Source organism: Somniosus microcephalus, unplaced genomic scaffold, assembly GCF_052327205.1.
Source record: "Somniosus microcephalus isolate GS21.2 unplaced genomic scaffold, FLI_Smic_1.0 unresolved_chr4, whole genome shotgun sequence".
NCBI classification, from domain to species: Eukaryota; Metazoa; Chordata; class Chondrichthyes; order Squaliformes; family Somniosidae; genus Somniosus; species Somniosus microcephalus.
The window spans coordinates 25679440-25702641 of NW_028225182.1; positions in this window are offsets into that span (position 1 = coordinate 25679440).

Consider the following 23202-nt stretch of genomic DNA (forward strand, 5'->3'; position numbering starts at 1 on the left):
ACATTCCCAGTTGGCATTAATTGAAAATTCCCAGTTGAAATATATTGACCTTTCCCAGTTGACATATATTGACCAATCACAGTTGGCATTGATTGAACATTCCCAGTTGACATATATTTACCATTCCCAGTTGACATATATTGACCATTCCCAGTTGACATATATTGACCATTCCCAGTTGACATATATTGACCATTCCCAGTTGGCATTGATTGACCATTCCCAGTTGACATATATTGAACATTCCCGGATGAAATATATTGACCATTCCCAGTTGACATATATTGAACATTCCCAATTGACATATATTGACCATTCCCAGTTGACATATATTGACCATTCCCAGTTGACATATATTGACCATTGCCAGTTGACATATATTGACCATAACTTTTGACATATATTGACCATTCCCAGTTGTCATATATTGACAATTCCCAGTTGACATATATTGAAAATTGCAATGTTGTCATATATTGACCATTCCCAGTTGACATATATTGACCATTCCCAGTTGACATATATTGCCCTTTCCCAGTTGACATGTATTGACCATTCCCAGTTGGCATTACTTGACCTTTCCCAGTTGACATATGTTGACCATTCCCAGTTGACATATATTGAACATTCCCAGTTGAAATATATTGAACATTCCCAGTTGACATATATTGGCAATTCCCAGTTGACATATATTGACCATTCCCAGTTGACATATATTGACCATTCCCAGTTGACATATATTGACCATTCCCAGTTGACATATATTGACCATTCCCCTTTTACATATATTGACCATGCCCGGTTGGCATATATTGACCATTCCCAGTCGACTTATATTCACCATTCCCAGTTGGCATTACTTGACCATACACAGTTGACATATAGTGAACATTCCCAGTTGACATATATTGACCATTCCCAGTTGACATATATTGAACGTTCCCAGTTGACATATATTGAACATTCCCAGTTGGCATATATTGACCATTCCCAGTTGACATATATTGACAATTCCCAGTTGATATATAATGACCATTCCCAGTTGACATATATTGAGCATTCCCAGTTGACATATATTGACCATTTCCAGTTGACATTTATTGACCATTCACAGCCAACATATATTGAACATTCCCAGTTGACATATATTGACCATTCCCAGTTGGCATTACTTGACCATACCCAGTTGACATTTATTGACCATTCCCAGTTGATATATAATGACCATTCCCAGTTGACATATATTGACCATTCCCAGTTGACATATATTGACAATTCCCAGTTGGCATATATTGACCATTCCCAGTTGAGATATATTGACCATTCCCAGTAGACATATATTGACCATTCCCAGCTGTCATATATTGACCATTCCCAGTTGACATATATTGACCATTACCAGCTGACATATATTGACCATTCCCAGTTGACATATCTTGACCATTCCCAGTTGACATATATTGACCATTCCCAGTTGACATATATTGACCATTCCCAGTTGACATATATTGACCATTCCCAGTTGGCATTGATTGAACATTCCCAGTTGACATATATTGACCATTCCCAGTTGAAATATATTGACCATTCCCAGTTGACATATATTGACCATTACCAGCTGACATATATTGACCATTCCCAGTTGACATATATTGACCAATTCCAGTTGGCATATATTGACCATTCCCAGTTGACATATATTGACCATTCCCAGTTGGCATTACTTGACGATTCCCAGTTGATATATATTGACCATTCCCAGTTGACATATGTTGACCATTCCCAGTTGGCATTGATTGGAGATTCCCAGTTGACATATATTGACCATTCCCAGTTGACATATATTGACCATTCCCAGTTGGCATTACTTGACCATTCCCAGTTGACATATATTGACCATTCCCAGTTGACATATTGACTATTCCCAGTTGACATATATATCCATTCCCAGTTGACATGTATTGAACATTCCCAGTTGACATATAGTTACCATTTGCATTTGACATATATTGACCATTCCCAGTTGGCATTGATTGACCATTCCCAGTTGACATATATTGAACATTCCCGGTTGACATACATTGAACATTCCCAGTTGACATATATTGAACATTCCCAATTGATATATATTGACCATTCCCAGTTGACATATATTGACCATTCCCAGTTGACATATATTGACCATTGCCAGTTGACATATATTGACCATAACTGTTGACATATATTGACCATTCCCAGTTGTCATATATTGACAATTCCCATTTGACATATATTGACTATTCCCAGTTGGCATTGATTGAACATTCCCAGTTGACATATATTGACCATTCCCAGTTGACATATATTGACCATTCCCAGTTGACATATATTGACCATTACCAGCTGACATATATTGACCATTCCCAGTTGACATATATTGACCATTCCCAGTTGACATATATTGACCATTGCCAGTTGACATATATTGACCATTCCCAGTTGACATATATTGACCATTCCCAGCTGACATATATTGACCATTACCAGTTGACATATATTGACCATTCCCAGTTGAAATATATTCACCATTCCCAGTTGGCATTGATTGAACATTCCCAGTTGACATATATTGACCATTCCCAGTTGACATATATTGACCATTCCCAGTTGACATATAGTGACCATTACCAGCTGACATATATTGACCATTCCCAGTTGACATATATTGACCATTCCCAGTTGACATATATTGACCATTCCCGGTTGACATATATTGACCATTCCCTGTTGGCATTACTTGACCATTCCCAGTTGACATATATTGACCATTCCCAGTTGACATATGGTGACCATTCCCAGTTGGCATTGATTGGACATTCCCAGTTGCCATATATTGACCATTCCCAGTTGACATATATTGACCATTACCAGTTGGCATTACTTGACCATTCCCAGTTGACATATATTGACCATTCCCAGTTGACATATATTGACCATTCCCAGTTGGCATTGACCATTCCCAGTTTACATATATTGACCATTCCCAGTATACATATATTGACCATTCGTAGTTGACATATATATCCATTCCCAGTTGACATATATTGAACATTCCCAGTTGACATATAGTGACCATTCCCAGTTGACATATATTGAACATTCCCAGTTGACATATATTGACCATTCACAGTTGGCATTGATTGAAAATTCCCAGTTGACATATATTTACCATTCCCAGTTGACATATATTGACCATTCCCAGTTGACATATATTGACCATTCCCAGTTGACATATATTGACCATTCCCAGTTGGCATTGATTGACCATTCCCAGTTGACATATATTGAACATTCCCGGATGAAATATATTGACCATTCCCAGTTGAAATATATTGAACATTCCCAATTGACATATATTGAACATTCCCAGTTGACATATATTGACCATTTCCAGTTGACATTTATTGACCATTCCCAGCCAACATATATTGAGCATTCCCAGTTGATATATATTGACCATTACCAGTTGACATATATTGACGATTCCCAGTTGACATATATTGACCATTCCCAGTTGGCATTACTTGACCATACCCAGTTGACATTTATTGACCATTCCCATTTGACATATATTGACAATTCCCAGTTGGCATATTTTGACCAATCCCAGTTGAGATATATTGACCATTCCCAGCAGACATATATTGACCATTCCCAGCTGTCATATATTGACCATTCCCAGTTGACATATATTGACCATTACCAGCTGACATATATTGACCATTCCCAGTTGACATATATTGACCCTTCCCAGTTGACATATATTGAACATTTTCAATTGATAAAAATTGACCATTCCCAGTTGACATATATTGACCATTCCCAGTTGACATATATTGACCATTGCCAGTTGATATATATTGACCATAACTCTTGACATATATTGACCATTCCCAGTTGACATATATTGACCATTCCCAGTTGATATGTATTGACCATTCCCAGTTGACATATATTGACCATGCCCATTTGGCATATTTTGACCATTCCCAGTTGACATATATTGACCATTCCCAGTAGACATATATTGTCCTTTCCCAGTTGACATGTTTTGACCATTCCCAGTTGGCATTACTTGACCTTTCCCAGTTGTCATATATTGACCATTCCCAGTTGACATATATTGAACATTCCCAGTTGACATCTATTGAACATTCCCAGTTGACATATATTGACAATTCCCAGTTGACATATATTGACCATTCCCAGCTGACATATATTGACCATTCGCAGTTGACATATATTGACCATTCCCAGTTGACATATATTGACCATTCCCAGTTGACATATATTGATCATTCCCGGTTGACATATATTGACCATTCCCAGTTAACATATATTCACCATTCCCCATTGGCATTACTTGACCATACCCAGTTGACATATAGTGAACATTCCCAGTTGACATATATTGACCATTCCCAGTTGACATATATTGAACGTTCCCAGTTGACATATATTGAACATTCCCAGTTGGCATTGATTGAACATTCCCAGTTGACATATATTGACCATTCCTAGTTGACATATATTGACCATTCCCAGTTGGCATTGATTGAACATCCCCAGTTGACATATATTGACCATTCCCAGTTGACATATATTGACCATTCCCAGTTGACATATAGTGACCATTCCCAGTTGACAAATAATGGCCATTCCCAGTTGGCATTGATTGAACATTCCCAGTTGACATATATTGAACATTCCCATTTGATATATATTGACCATTCCCAGTTGCCATATATTGACCATTCCCAGTTGACATATATTGACCTTTCCCAGTTGACATATATTGACCATTCCCAGTTGACATATATTGACCATTCCCAGTTGACATATATTGACCATTCCCAGTTGACATGTATTGACCATTCCCAATTGACATATATTGAACATTCCCAGTTGACATATATTGACCATTCCCAGTTGACATATATTGAACACTCCCAGTTGACATATATTGTACATTCCCAGTTAACATATATTGACAATTCCCAGTTGGCATATATTGACCATTCCCAGTTGACATATATTGACCATTCCCAGTTGACATATATTGACCATTCCCAGTTGACATATATTGACCATTACCAGTTGACATATATTGACCATTCCCAGTTGGCATTACTTGACCATATCCAGTTGACATTTATTGACCATTCCCATTAGACATTTATTGAGCATTCCCAGTTGACATATATTGACCATACCCAGTTGACATATATTGACCATTCCCAGTTGACATATAGTGACAATTCCCAGTTGGCATATATTGACCATTCCCAGTTGACATATATTGACCATTCCCAGTAGACATATATTGACCATTCCCAGCTGTCATATATTGACCATTCCATGTTGACACATATTGACCATCACCAGCTGACATATATTGACCATTCCCAGTTGACATATATTGATCATTTCTAGTTGACATATATTGACCATTCCCAGTTGGCATATATTGACCATTCCCAGTTGGCATTACTTGACCATTCCCAATTGACATATATTGACCATTACCAGTTGACATATATTGACCATTCCCAGTTGACATATATTGACCATTCCTAGTTGGCATTGATTGAACATTCCCAGTTGACATATATTGACCATTCCCAGTTGACATATATTGACCATTCCCAGTTGACATATATTGACCATTACCAGCTGACATATATTGAACATTCCCAGTTGGCATTAATTGACCATTCCCAGTTGATATATATTGACCATTCCCAGTTGACATATATTGACCATTCACAGTTGGCATTGATTGAACATTCCCAGTTGACATATATTTACCATTCCCAGTTGAAATATATTGTCCATTCCCAGTTGACATATATAGACCATTCCAATTGACATATATTGACCATTCGAGTTGGCATTGATTGACCATTCCCAGTTGACATATATTGAACATTCCCAATTGACATATATTGACCATTCCCAGTTGACATATATTGACCATTCCCAGTTGACATATATTGACCATTGCCAGTTGACATATATTGACCATAACTGTAGACATATATTGACCATTCCCAGTTGTCATACATTGACAATTCCCAGTTGACATATATTGAACATTCCCAGTTGACATATATTGATCATTCCCAGTTGACATATATTGACCATTCCCAGTTGACATATATTGACCATTCCCAGTTGACATATATTGATCATTCCCAGGTCATATATTTTGACCATTCCCAGTTGACATATATTGACCATTCCCAGTTGACATATATTGACCATTCCCAGTTGACATATATTGACCATTCCCAGTTGACATGTATTGACCATTCCCAATTGACATATATTGAACATTCCCAGTTGACATATATTGACCATTCCCAGTTGACATATATTGAACACTCCCAGTTGACATATATTGTACATTCCCAGTTAACATATATTGACCATTCCCAGTTGACATATATTGAACATTCCCAGTTGGCATTAATTGAAAATTCCCAGTTGAAATATATTGACCTTTCCCAGTTGACATATATTGACCAATCACAGTTGGCATTGATTGAACATTCCCAGTTGACATATATTTACCATTCCCAGTTGACATATATTGACCATTCCCAGTTGACATATATTGACCATTCCCAGTTGACATATATTGACCATTCCCAGTTGGCATTGATTGACCATTCCCAGTTGACATATATTGAACATTCCCGGATGAAATATATTGACCATTCCCAGTTGACATATATTGAACATTCCCAATTGACATATATTGACCATTCCCAGTTGACATATATTGACCATTCCCAGTTGACATATATTGACCATTGCCAGTTGACATATATTGACCATAACTTTTGACATATATTGACCATTCCCAGTTGTCATATATTGACAATTCCCAGTTGACATATATTGAAAATTGCAATGTTGTCATATATTGACCATTCCCAGTTGACATATATTGACCATTCCCAGTTGACATATATTGCCCTTTCCCAGTTGACATGTATTGACCATTCCCAGTTGGCATTACTTGACCTTTCCCAGTTGACATATGTTGACCATTCCCAGTTGACATATATTGAACATTCCCAGTTGAAATATATTGAACATTCCCAGTTGACATATATTGGCAATTCCCAGTTGACATATATTGACCATTCCCAGTTGACATATATTGACCATTCCCAGTTGACATATATTGACCATTCCCAGTTGACATATATTGACCATTCCCCTTTTACATATATTGACCATGCCCGGTTGGCATATATTGACCATTCCCAGTCGACTTATATTCACCATTCCCAGTTGGCATTACTTGACCATACACAGTTGACATATAGTGAACATTCCCAGTTGACATATATTGACCATTCCCAGTTGACATATATTGAACGTTCCCAGTTGACATATATTGAACATTCCCAGTTGGCATATATTGACCATTCCCAGTTGACATATATTGACAATTCCCAGTTGATATATAATGACCATTCCCAGTTGACATATATTGAGCATTCCCAGTTGACATATATTGACCATTTCCAGTTGACATTTATTGACCATTCACAGCCAACATATATTGAACATTCCCAGTTGACATATATTGACCATTCCCAGTTGGCATTACTTGACCATACCCAGTTGACATTTATTGACCATTCCCATTTGACATATATTGACCCTTCCCAGTTGAAATATATTTACCATACCCAGTTGACATATATTGACCATTCCCAGTTGACATATATTGACAATTCCCAGTTGGCATATATTGACCATTCCCAGTTGAGATATATTGACCATTCCCAGTAGACATATATTGACCATTCCCAGCTGTCATATATTGACCATTCCCAGTTGACATATATTGACCATTACCAGCTGACATATATTGACCATTCCCAGTTGACATATCTTGACCATTCCCAGTTGACATATATTGACCATTCCCAGTTGACATATATTGACCATTCCCAGTTGACATATATTGACCATTCCCAGTTGGCATTGATTGAACATTCCCAGTTGACATATATTGACCATTCCCAGTTGAAATATATTGACCATTCCCAGTTGACATATATTGACCATTACCAGCTGACATATATTGACCATTCCCAGTTGACATATATTGACCAATTCCAGTTGGCATATATTGACCATTCCCAGTTGACATATATTGACCATTCCCAGTTGGCATTACTTGACGATTCCCAGTTGACATATATTGACCATTCCCAGTTGACATATGTTGACCATTCCCAGTTGGCATTGATTGGAGATTCCCAGTTGACATATATTGACCATTCCCAGTTGACATATATTGACCATTCCCAGTTGGCATTACTTGACCATTCCCAGTTGACATATATTGACCATTCCCAGTTGACATATATTGACCATTCCCAGTTGGCATTGATTGAACATTCCCAGTTGACATATATTGACCATTCCCAGTTGACATATTGACTATTCCCAGTTGACATATATATCCATTCCCAGTTGACATGTATTGAACATTCCCAGTTGACATATAGTTACCATTTGCATTTGACATATATTGACCATTCCCAGTTGGCATTGATTGACCATTCCCAGTTGACATATATTGAACATTCCCGGTTGACATACATTGAACATTCCCAGTTGACATATATTGAACATTCCCAATTGATATATATTGACCATTCCCAGTTGACATATATTGACCATTCCCAGTTGACATATATTGACCATTGCCAGTTGACATATATTGACCATAACTGTTGACATATATTGACCATTCCCAGTTGTCATATATTGACAATTCCCATTTGACATATATTGACTATTCCCAGTTGGCATTGATTGAACATTCCCAGTTGACATATATTGACCATTCCCAGTTGACATATATTGACCATTCCCAGTTGACATATATTGACCATTACCAGCTGACATATATTGACCATTCCCAGTTGACATATATTGACCATTCCCAGTTGACATATATTGACCATTGCCAGTTGACATATATTGACCATTCCCAGTTGACATATATTGACCATTCCCAGCTGACATATATTGACCATTACCAGTTGACATATATTGACCATTCCCAGTTGACATATATTCACCATTCCCAGTTGGCATTGATTGAACATTCCCAGTTGACATATATTGACCATTCCCAGTTGACATATATTGACCATTCCCAGTTGACATATAGTGACCATTACCAGCTGACATATATTGACCATTCCCAGTTGACATATATTGACCATTCCCAGTTGACATATATTGACCATTCCCGGTTGACATATATTGACCATTCCCTGTTGGCATTACTTGACCATTCCCAGTTGACATATATTGACCATTCCCAGTTGACATATGGTGACCATTCCCAGTTGGCATTGATTGGACATTCCCAGTTGCCATATATTGACCATTCCCAGTTGACATATATTGACCATTACCAGTTGGCATTACTTGACCATTCCCAGTTGACATATATTGACCATTCCCAGTTGACATATATTGACCATTCCCAGTTGGCATTGACCATTCCCAGTTTACATATATTGACCATTCCCAGTATACATATATTGACCATTCGTAGTTGACATATATATCCATTCCCAGTTGACATATATTGAACATTCCCAGTTGACATATAGTGACCATTCCCAGTTGACATATATTGAACATTCCCAGTTGGCATTAATTGACCATTCCCAGTTGAAATATATTGACCATTCCCAGTTGACATATATTGACCATTCACAGTTGGCATTGATTGAAAATTCCCAGTTGACATATATTTACCATTCCCAGTTGACATATATTGACCATTCCCAGTTGACATATATTGACCATTCCCAGTTGACATATATTGACCATTCCCAGTTGGCATTGATTGACCATTCCCAGTTGACATATATTGAACATTCCCGGATGAAATATATTGACCATTCCCAGTTGAAATATATTGAACATTCCCAATTGACATATATTGAACATTCCCAGTTGACATATATTGACCATTCCCAGTTGACATATATTGACCATTGCCAGTTGACATATATTGACCATAACTTTTGACATATATTGACCATTCCCAGTTGTCATATATTGACAATTCCCAGTTGACATATATTGAAAATTGCAATGTTGTCATATATTGACCATTCCCAGTTGACATATATTGACCATTCCCAGTTGACATATATTGCCCTTTCCCAGTTGACATGTATTGACCATTCCCAGTTGGCATTACTTGACCTTTCCCAGTTGACATATGTTGACCATTCCCAGTTGACATATATTGAACATTCCCAGTTGAAATATATTGAACATTCCCAGTTGACATATATTGACAATTCCCAGTTGACATATATTGACCATTCCCAGTTGACATATATTGACCATTCCCAGTTGACATATATTGACCATTCCCAGTTGACATATATTGACCATTCCCCTTTTACATATATTGACCATGCCCGGTTGGCATATATTGACCATTCCCAGTTGACTGATATTCACCATTCCCAGTTGGCATTACTTGACCATACACAGTTGACATATAGTGAACATTCCCAGTTGACATATATTGGCCATTCCCAGTTGACATATATTGAGCGTTCCCAGTTGACATATATTGAACATTCCCAGTTGGCATATATTGACCATTCCCAGTTGGCATTGATTGAACATTCACAGTTGACACATATTGACCATTCCCAGTTGACATATATTGACCATTCCCAGTTGACATACATTGACCATTCCCAGTTGACATATATTGACCATTCCCAGTTGACAAATATTGGCCATTCCCAGTTGGCATTGGTTGAACATTCCCAGTTGACATATATTGAACATTCCTAGTTGATATATTTTGACCATTCCCATTTGCCATATATTGACCATTCCCAGTTGACATATATAGACCGTTCCCAGTTGACATATATTGACCATTCGCAATTGGCATTGATTTAATACTCCCAGTTGATATATATTGACCATTCCCAGTTGACATATATTGACCATTCCTAGTTGACATATATTGATCTTTCCCAGTTGACATATATTGACCATTCCCAGTTGACATATATTGACCATTCCCAGTTGACATATATTGACAAGTCCAAGTTGATATATATTGACCAATTCCAGTTGACATATATTGACAATTCCCAGTTGATATATAATGACCATTCCCAGTTGACATATATTGAGCATTCCCAGTTGACATATATTGACCATTTCCAGTTGACATTTATTGACCATTCCCAGCCAACATATATTGAGCATTCCCAGTTGATATATATTGACCATTACCAGTTGACATATATTGACCATTCCCAGTTGACATATATTGACCATTCCCAGTTGGCATTACTTGACCATACCCAGTTGACATTTATTGACCATTCCCATTTGACATATATTGACCATTCCCAGTTGAAATATATTTACCATACCCAGTTGACATATATTGACCATTCCCAGTTGACATATATTGACAATTCCCAGTTGGCATATTTTGACCAATCCCAGTTGAGATATATTGACCATTCCCAGCAGACATATATTGACCATTCCCAGCTGTCATATATTGACCATTCCCAGTTGACATATATTGACCATTACCAGCTGACATATATTGACCATTCCCAGTTGACATATATTGACCCTTCCCAGTTGACATATATTGAACATTTTCAATTGATAAAAATTGACCATTCCCAGTTGACATATATTGACCATTCCCAGTTGACATATATTGACCATTGCCAGTTGACATATATTGACCATAACTCTTGACATATATTGACCATTCCCAGTTGACATATATTGACCATTCCCTGTTGATATGTATTGACCATTCCAAGTTGACATATATTGACCATTCCCAATTGACATATATTGACCATTCCCCTTTTACATATATTGACCATGCCCGGTTGGCATATAATGACCATTCCCAGTTGACTGATATTCACCATTCCCAGTTGGCATTACTTGACCATACACAGTTGACATATAGTGAACATTCCCAGTTGACATATATTGGCCATTCCCAGTTGACATATATTGAACGTTCCCAGTTGACATATATTGAACATTCCCAGTTGGCATATATTGACCATTCCCAGTTGGCATTGATTGAACATTCACAGTTGGCACATATTGACCATTCCCAGTTGACATATATTGACCATTCCCAGTTGGCATTGATTGAACATCCCCAGTTGACATATATTGACCATTCCCAGTTGACATATATGACCATTCCCAGTTGACATATATTGACCATTCCCAGTTGACAAATATTGGCCATTCCCAGTTGGCATTGGTTGAACATTCCCAGTTGACATATATTGAACATTCCTAGTTGATATATTTTGACCATTCCCATTTGCCATATATTGACCATTCCCAGTTGACATATATAGACCGTTCCCAGTTGACATATATTGACCATTCGCAATTGGCATTGATTTAATACTCCCAGTTGATATATATTGACCATTCCCAGTTGACATATATTGACCATTCCTAGATGACATATATTGATCTTTCCCAGTTGACATATATTGACCATTCCCAGTTGACATATATTGACCATTCCCAGTTGACATATATTGACAAGTCCAAGTTGATATATATTGACCATTTCCAGTTGACATATATTGACAATTCCCAGTTGATATATAATGACCATTCCCAGTTGACATATATTGCGCATTCCCAGTTGACATATATTGACCATTTCCAGTTGACATTTATTGACCATTCCCAGCCAACATATATTGAGCATTCCCAGTTGATATATATTGACCATTACCAGTTGACATATATTGACCATTCCCAGTTGACATATATTGACCATTCCCAGTTGGCATTACTTGACCATACCCAGTTGACATTTATTGACCATTCCCATTTGACATATATTGACCATTCCCAGTTGAAATATATTTACCATACCCAGTTGACATATATTGACCATTCCCAGTTGACATATATTGACAATTCCCAGTTGGCATATTTTGACCAATCCCAGTTGAGATATATTGACCATTCCCAGCAGACATATATTGACCATTCCCAGCTGTCATATATTGACCATTCCCAGTTGACATATATTGACCATTACCAGCTGACATATATTGACCATTCCCAGTTGACATATATTGACCCTTCCCAGTTGAAATATATTGAACATTTTCAATTGATAAAAATTGACCATTCCCAGTTGACATATATTGACCATTCCCAGTTGACATATATTGACCATTGCCAGTTGATATATATTGACCATAACTCTTGACATATATTGACCATTCCCAGTTGACATATATTGACCATTCCCAGTTGATATGTATTGACCATTCCCAGTTGACATATATTGACCATGCCCATTTGGCATATTTTGACCATTCCCAGTTGACATATATTGACCATTCCCAGTAGACATATATTGTCCTTTCCCAGTTGACATGTTTTGACCATTCCCAGTTGGCATTACTTGACCTTTCCCAGTTGTCATATATTGACCATTCCCAGTTGACATATATTGAACATTCCCAGTTGACATCTATTGAACATTCCCAGTTGACATATATTGACAATTCCCAGTTGACATATATTGACCATTCCCAGCTGACATATATTGACCATTCGCAGTTGACATATATTGACCATTCCCAGTTGACATATATTGACCATTCCCAGTTGACATATATTGATCATTCCCGGTTGACATATATTGACCATTCCCAGTTAACATATATTCACCATTCCCCATTGGCATTACTTGACCATACCCAGTTGACATATAGTGAACATTCCCAGTTGACATATATTGACCATTCCCAGTTGACATATATTGAACGTTCCCAGTTGACATATATTGAACATTCCCAGTTGGCATTGATTGAACATTCCCAGTTGACACATATTGACCATTCCTAGTTGACATATATTGACCATTCCCAGTTGGCATTGATTGAACATCCCCAGTTGACATATATTGACCATTCCCAGTTGACATATATTGACCATTCCCAGTTGACATATAGTGACCATTCCCAGTTGACAAATATTGGCCATTCCCAGTTGGCATTGATTGAAAATTCCCAGTTGACATATATTGAACATTCCCATTTGAGATATATTGACCATTCGCAGTTGCCATATATTGACCATTCCCAGTTGACATATATTGACCATTCCCAGTTGACATATATTGACCATTCCCAGTTGGCATTGATTGAATATTCCCAGTTGACACATATAGACCATTCCCAGTTGACATATATTGACCATTCCTAGTTGAAATATATTGAACTTTCCCAGTTGACAGATATTGACCATTCCCAGTTGACATATATTGACCACTCCCAGTTGACATATATTGACCAGTTCCAGTTGATATATATTGACCAATCCCAGTTGACAAATATTGACCATTCCCAGTTGACATATAACGAACATTCCCAGTTGATATATATTGACCATTCCCAGTTGACATATATTGACCATTCCCAGTTGACATATATTGATCATTCTCAGTTGACATATATTGACCATTCCCAGTTGGCATTACTTGACCATTCCCAGTTGCCATATATTGACCATTCCAGTTGACATATATTGAACATTCCCAGTTGACATATATTGACCGTTAACAGTTGACTTATATTGACCATTCCCAGTTGGCATTATTTGACCATAACCTGTTGATATATAGTGAACATTCCCAGTTGACATATATTGACCATTCCCAGTTGATATATATTGAACATTCCCAGTTGACATATATTGGAAATTCACGGTTGACATATATTGACCATTCCCAGTTGACATATATTGACCATTTCCAGTTGACATATATTGAACATTCCCAGTTGACATATATTGAACATTCCCAGTTGACATATATTGACCATTCCCAGTTGACATATATTGACCATTCACAGTTGGCATTGATTGAACATCCCCAGTTGACATATATTGACCATTCCCAGTTGACATATATTGACCATTCCCAGTTGACATATATTGACCATACCCAGTTGACATATATTGGCCATTCCCCGTTGGCATTGATTGAACATTCCCAGTTGACATATATTGAACATTCCCAGTTGATATATTTTGACCCTTCCCAGTTGCCATATATTGACCATTCCCAGTTGACATATATTGACCGTTCCCAGTTGACATATATTGACCATTCCCAGTTGGCATTGATTGGATATTCCCAGTTGACATATATTGACCATTCCCAGTTGACATATATTAACCATTCCTAGTTGACATATATTGAACTTTCCCAGTTGACATATATTGACCATTCCCAGTTGAAATATATTGACCATTCCCAGTTGACATATATAGACCAGTCCCAGTTGATATATATTGACCATTCCCAGTTGACATATATTGACCATTTCCCGTTGACATATAATGACCATTCCCAGTTGAAAAATACTGACAATTCCCAGTTCACATATATTGACCATTCCCAGTAGACATATATTGATCATTCCCAGTTGAAATATATTGAACATTCCCAGTTGGCATTGATTTAATACTCCCAGTTGACATATATTGACCATTCCCAGTTGACATATATTGACCATTCCTAGTTGACATATATTGAAATTTCCCAGCTGACATATATTGACCATTCCCAGTTGACAGATATTGACCATTCCCAGTTGACATATATTGACAAGTCCGAGTTGATATATATTGACCATTCCCAGTTGACATATATTGACCATTCCCAGTTGATATATAATGACCATTCCCAGTTGACATATATTGAGCATTCCCAGTTGACATATATTGGCCATTTCCAGTTGACATATATTGACCATTCCCAGCTAATATATATTGAACATTCCCAGTTGACATATATTGACCATTCCCAGTTGACATATATTGACCATTCCCAGTTGACATATATTGACCATTCCCAGTTGGCATTACCTGACCATTCCCAGTTGACATATATTGACCATTCCCAGTTGGCATATATTGACCATTCCCAGTGGACATATATTGACCATTCCCAGTAGACATATATTGACCATTCCCAGCTGTCATATATTGACCATTCCCAGTTGACATATATTGACCATTCCCAGTAGACATATATTGACCATTCCCGGTTGACATATATTGACCATTCACAGTTGACTTATATTGACCATTCCCAGTTGACATTATTTGACCATACCCAGTTGACATATATTGACCATTCCCAGTTGGCATATATTGACCATTCCCTGTTGACATATATTGACCATTCCCAGTAGACATATATTGACCATTCCCAGCTGTCATATATTGACCATTCCCAGTTGACATATATTGAGCATTCCCAGTTGGCATTGATTGACCATTCCCAGTTGACATATATTGACCATTCCCAGTTGACATATTGACCATTCCAAGTTGACATATATTGAACATTCCCATTTGACATATATTGACTATTCCCAGTTGACATATATTGACCATTCCCAGTTGACATATATTGACCATTCCCAGCTGTCATATATTGATCATTCCCTGTTGACATATATTGACCATTCCCAGTAGACATATATTGACCATTCCCGGTTGACATATATTGACCATTCACAGTTGACTTATATTGACCATTCCCAGTTGACATTATTTGACCATACCCAGTTGACATATAGTGAACATTCCCAGTTGACATATATTGACCATTCCCAGCTGTCATATATTGACCATTCCCAGTTGACATATATTGACCATTCCCAGCAGACATATATTGACCATTCCCGGTTGACATATGTTGACCATTCACAGTTGAATTATATTGACCATTCCCAGTTGACATTATTTGACCATACCCAGTTGACATATAGTGAACATTCCCAGTTGACATATATTGACCATTCCCAGTTGACATATATTGAACATTCCCAGTTGACATATATTGACCATTCCCAGTTGACATATATTGAGCATTCCCAGTTGGCATTGATTGACCATTCCCAGTTGACATATATTTACCATTCCCAGTTGACATATTGACCATTCCAATTGACATAGATTGAACATTCCCATTTGACATATATTGACCATTCCCAGTTGACATATATTGACCATTCCCAGCTGACATATATTGACCATTCCCAGTTGACATATATTGAGCATTCCCAGTTGGCATTGATTGACCATTCACAGTTGACATATATTGACCATTCCCAGTTGACATATTGACCATTCCCAGTTGACATATATATCCATTCCCAGTTGACATATATTGAACATTCCCAGTTGACATATAGTGACCATTCCCAGTTGACATATATTGACCATTCCGAGTTGGCATTACTTGACCATTCCCAGTTGACATATATTTACCATTCATAGTTGACATATATTGACCATTCACAGTTGGCATTGATTGAACATTCCCATTTGACATATATTGACAATTCCCAGTTGACATATATTGACCATTGCCAGTTGACATATATTGACCATTCCCAGTTGACATATATTGACCATTCCCAGTTGACATATATAGACAATTCCCAGTTGACATATATTGACCATTCCCAGTTGACATATGTAGACCATCCAAGTTGACATATATTGAACATTCCCAGTTGACAAATATTGGCCATTCCCAGTTGGCATTGATTGAACATTCCCAGTTGACATATATTGAACATTCCCAGTTGATATATATTGACCATTCACAGTTGCCATATATTGACCATTCCCAGTTGACATATATTGACCATTCCCAGTTGAACTATATTGACCATTCCCAGTTGGCATTGATTGAATATTCCCAGTTGACATATATTGACCATTCCCAGTTGACATATATTGACCATTCCTCGTTGACATGTATTGAACTTTGCCAGTTGATATATATTGACCATTCCCAGTTGACATATATTGACCATTCCCAGTGGACATATAATGACCATTCCCATTTGACATATATTGACCATTCCCAGTTGAAATATATTGACCATTCCCAGTTGACATATATTGATCATTCCCAGTTGACATATATTGACCATTGCCATTTGGAATATATTGACCATTCCCAGTTGACATATATTGACCATTCCCTGTAGACATATATTGACCATTCATAGTTGGCATTACTTGACCATTCCCAGTTGACATATATTGACCATTCCCAGTGGACATATAATGACCATTCCCATTTGACATATATTGACCATTCCCTGTTGAAATATATTGAACATTCCCAGTTGACATATATTGACCATTCCCAGCTGTCATATATTGACCATTCCCAGTTGACATATATTGACCATTCCCAGAAGACATATATTGACCATTCCCGGTTGACATATATTGACCATTCACAGTTGACTTATATTGACCATTCCCAGTTGACATTATTTGACCATACCCAGTTGACATATAGTGAACATTCCCAGTTGACATATATTGACCATTCCCAGTTGACATATATTGAACATTCCCAGTTGACATATATTGACCATTCCCAGTTGACATATATTGAGCATTCCCAGTTGGCATTGATTGACCATTCCCAGTTGACATATATTTACCATTCCCAGTTGACATATTGACCATTCCAATTGACATATATTGAACATTCCCATTTGACATATATTGACCATTCCCAGTTGACATATATTGACCATTCCCAGTTGACATATATTGACCATTCCCAGTTGACATATATTGAGCATTCCCAGTTGGCATTGATTGACCATTCACAGTTGACATATATTGACCATTCCCAGTTGACATATTGACCATTCCCAGTTGACATATATATCCATTCCCAGTTGACATATATTGAACATTCCCAGTTGACATATAGTGACCATTCCCAGTTGACATATATTGACCAATCCGAGTTGGCATTACTTGACCATTCCCAGTTGACATATATTTACCATTCATAGTTGACATATATTGACCATTCACAGTTGGCATTGATTGAACATTCCCATTTGACATATATTGACAATTCCCAGTTAACATATATTGACCATTGCCAGTTGACATATATTGACCATTCCCAGTTGACATATATTGACCATTCCCAGTTGACATATATAGAAAATTCCCAGTTGACATATATTGACCATTCCCAGTTGACATATGTAGACCATCCAAGTTGACATATATTGAACATTCCCAGTTGACATATATTGACCATTCCCAGTTGACATATATTGACCATTCCCAGTTGACATATATTGACCATTCCCAGTAGACATATATTGAACATTCCCAGTTGACATATATTGAACATTCCCATTTGAAATATATTGGCCATTCCCAGTTGACATATATTGACCATTCCCAGTTGACATATTGACCATTCCCAGTTGACATATATTGACCATTCCCAGTTGACATATATTGACCATTTCCTGTTGACATATATATCCATTCTCAGTTGACATATATTGAACATTCCCAGTTGACATATAGTGACCATTCCCAGTTGACATATATTGACCATTCCCATTTGGCATTACTTGACCATTCCCAGTTGACATATATTTACCATTCATAGCTGACATATATTGACCATTCCCAGTTGACATATATTGACCATTACCAGCTGACATATATTGACCATTCCCAGTTGACATATATTGACAATTCCCAGTTGTCATATATTGACCATTCCCAGTTGACATATATTGACCATTCCCTGTTGGCATTACTTGACCATTCCCAGTTGATATATATTGACCATTCCCAGTTGACATATGTTGACCATTTCCAGTTGGCATTGATTGGACATTCCCTGTTGCCATATATTGGCCATTCCCAGTTGACATATATTGACCATTACCAGTTGACATATATTGACCATTCCCAGTTGGCATTGATTGCACATTCCCAGTTGACATATATTGACCATTCCCATTTGAAATATTGACCATTCCCAGTTTACATATATTGACCATTCCCAGTTGACATATATTGACCATTCCTAGTTGACATATATATCCATTCCCAGTTGACATATATTGAACATTCCCAGTTGACATATAGTGACCATTCCCAGTTGACATATATTGAACATTCCCAGTTGGCATTAATTGACCATTCCCAGTTGACATATATTGACCATTCCCAGTTGAAATATATTGACCATTCACAGTTGGCATTGATTGAACATTCCCAGTTGACATATATTTACCATTCCCAGTTGACATATATTGACCATTCCCAGTTGACATATATTGACCACTCCCAGTTGGCATATATTGTCCATTCCCAGTTGGCATTGATTGACCATTCCCAGTTGAAATATATTGAACATTCCCGGATGACATATATTGACCATTCCCAGTTGACATATATTGAACATTCCCAATTGACATATATTGAACATTCCCAGTTGACATATATTGACCATTCCCAGTTGACATATATTGACCATTGCCAGTTGACATATATTGACCATAACTTTTGACATATATTGACCATTCCTAGTTGTCATATATTGACAAATCCCGGTTGACATATATTGAAAATTGCAATGTTGACATATATTGACCATTCCCAGTTGACTTATATTGACCATTCCCAGTTGACATATATTGACCATTCCCAGTTGACATATATTGACCATTCCCAGGTGATATATATTGACCATTCCCAGTTGACATATATTGACCATGCCCATTTGGCATATATTGACCATTCCCAGTTGAAATATATTGACCATTCCCAGTAGACATATATTGACCTTTCCCAGTTGACATGTATTGACCATTCCCAGTTGACATTACTTGACCTTTCCCAGTTGACATATATTGACCATTCCCAGTTGACATATATTGAACATTCCCAGTTGACATATATTGAACATTCCCAGTTGACATATATTGACAATTCACAGTTGACATATATTGACCATTCCCAGTTGACATACTTTGACCATTCCCAGTTGACATATATTGACCATTCCCAGTTGACATATATTGACCATTCCCCTTTGACATAGATTGACCATGCCCGGTTGGCATATATTGACCATTCCCAGTTGACTTATATTCACCATTCCCAGTTGGCATTACTTGACCATATGCAGTTGACATATAGTGAACATTCCCAGTTGACATATATTGACCATTCCCAGTTGACATATATTGAACGTTCCTAGTTGACATATATTGAACATTCCCAGTTGGCATATATTGACCATTCCCAGTTGGCATTGATTGAACATTCACAGTTGACACATATTGACCATTCCCAGTTGACATATATTGACAATTCCCAGTTGGCATTGATTGAACATCCCCAGTTGATATATATTGACCATTACCAGTTGACATATATTGACCATTCCCAGTTGACATATATTGACCATTCCCAGTTGACAAATATTGGCCATTCCCAGTAGGCATTGGTTGAACATTCCCAGTTGACATATCTTGAACATTCCCAGTTGATATATTTTGACCATTCCCATTTGCCATATATTGACCATTCCCAGTTGACATATATTGACCGTTCCCAGTTGACATATATTGACCATTGCCAGATGGCATTGATTGGATATTCCCAGTTGACATATATTGACCTTTCCCAGTTGACATATATTGACCAGTCCTAGTTGACATATATTGAACATTCCCAGTTGACATATATTGACCATTCCCAGTTGACATATATAGACCATTCCCAGTTGACATATATAGACCCGTCCCAGTTGATATATATTCACCATTCCCAGTTGACATATATTGACCATTCCCAGTTGACATATAATGACCATTCCCAGTTGACAAATATTGACCATTCCCAGTTCACATATGTTGACCATTCCCAGTTGACATATATTTATCATTCCCAGTTGATATATATTGACCATTCCCAGTTGGCATTGATTTAATACTCCCAGTTGATATATATTGACCATTCCCAGTTGACATATATTGACCATTCCTAGTGACATATATTGAACTTTCCCAGTTGACATATATTGACCATTCCCAGTTGACATATATTGACCATTCCCAGTTGATATATATTGACAAGTCCAAGTTGATATATATTGACCATTCCCAGTTGACATATATTGACAATTCCCAGTTGATATATAATGACCATTCCCAGTTGACGTATATTGAGCATTCCCAGTTGACATATATTGACCATTTCCAGTTGACATTTATTGACCATTCCCAGCTAACATATATTGAACATTCCCAGTTGATATATATTGATCATTACCAGTTGACTTATATTGACCATTCCCAGTTGACATATATTGACCATTCCCAGTTGGCATTACTTGACCATTCCAAGTTGACATATATTGACCATTCCCAGTTGACATATATTGAACATTCCCAGTAGACATATATTGACCATTCATAGTTCGCATTACTTGACCATTCCCAGTTGACATATATTGACCATCCCCAGTGGACATATATTGACCATTCCCAGTTGACATATATTGACCATTCCCAGTTGGCATTGATTGAACATTCCCAGTTGACATATATTGACCATTCCCAGTTGACACATATTCACCATTCCAAGTTGAAATATATTGACCATTACCAGCTGACATATATTGACCATTCCCAGTTGACATATATTGACCAATCCCAGTTGACATATATTGACCATTCCCATTTGACATATATTGACCATTCCCAGTTGGCATTACTTGACCATTCCCAGTTGACATATATTGACCATTCCCAGTTGACATATGTTGACCATTCCCAGTTGGCATTGATTGGAGCTTCCCAGTTGACATATATTGACCATTCCCAGTTGAAATATATTGACAATTCCCAGTTGGCATTACTTGACCATTCCCAGTTGACATATATAGACCATTACCAGTTGACATATATTGACCATTCCCAGTTGGCATTGATTGAACATTTCCAGTTGACATATATTGACCATTCCCAGTTGACATATTGACCATTCCCAGTTGACATATATTGACCATTCCCAGTTGACATATATTGACCATTCCCAGTTGACATATATATCCATTCACAGTTGACATGTATTGAACATTCCCAGTTGACATATAGTGACCACTCCCAGTTGAAATATATTGACCATTCTGAGTTGACATATATTGACCATTCCCAGTTGACATATATT